Source organism: Heptranchias perlo, unplaced genomic scaffold, assembly GCF_035084215.1.
Source record: "Heptranchias perlo isolate sHepPer1 unplaced genomic scaffold, sHepPer1.hap1 HAP1_SCAFFOLD_1425, whole genome shotgun sequence".
Lineage (NCBI taxonomy): Eukaryota > Metazoa > Chordata > Chondrichthyes > Hexanchiformes > Hexanchidae > Heptranchias > Heptranchias perlo.
Window position 1 is genome coordinate 31,677 of NW_027138673.1, and position 1,053 is coordinate 32,729.

The following is a 1,053-nucleotide window of genomic DNA, read 5'->3' on the forward strand; positions in this document are numbered from 1 at the left end:
CCAGGAACTCCTCTGCTCTTCTTCGAAATAGTGGCCATGGGATCTTTTATGTCCACCTGAGAGGTCAGATGGGGCCTTGGTTTAACGTCTCATCTGAAAGACGGCACCTCCGACAGTGCAGCGCTGCCTCGGTACTGACCCTCCGACAGTGCAGCGCTGCCTCGGTACTGACCCTCCGACAGTGCAGCGCTGCCTCGGTACTGACCCTCCGACAGTGCAGCGCTGCCTCGGTACTGACCCTCCGACAGTGCAGCGCTGCCTCGGTACTGGCCCTCCGACAGTGCAGCGCTGCCTCGGTACTGACCCTCCGACAGTGCAGCGCTGCCTCGGTACTGACCCTCCGACAGTGCGGCGCTGCCTCAGTACTGATCCTCCGACAGTGCGGCGCTGCCTCAGTACTGATCCTCCGACAGTGCGGCGCTGCCTCGGTACTGATCCTCCGACAGTGCGGCGCTGCCTCGGTACTGATCCTCCGACAGTGCGGCGCTGCCTCGGTACTGACCCTCCGACAGTGCGGCGCTGCCTCGGTACTGACCCTCCGACAGTGCAGCGCTGCCTCGGTACTGATCCTCCGACAGTGCAGCGCTGCCTCGGTACTGATCCTCCGACAGTGCAGCGCTGCCTCGGTACTGGCCCTCCGACAGTGCAGCGCTGCCTCGGTACTGATCCTCCGACAGTGCAGTGCTGCCTCGGTACTGGCCCTCCGACAGTGCCGTGCTCCCTAAGTATTTACTGAGGGAGCGCCATCACCTGCACGTTCCCCTCCAAGTCACACACCATCCCGACTTGGAAATATATCGCCGTTCCTTCATCGTCGCTGGGTCAAAATCCTGGAACTCCCTTCCTAACAGCACTGTGGGAGAACCTTCACCACACGGACTGCAGCGGTTCAAGAAGGCGGCTCACCACCACCTTCTCGAGGGCAATTAGGGATGGGCAATAAATGCCGGCCTTGCCAGTGACTCCCACATTCCATGAATGAATAAAAAAAATGTCAAGGCCTCGGAGAGCGGGGTTTCCTGGGCTGGGTCAGAAATCTGCAGCTGCACTTCC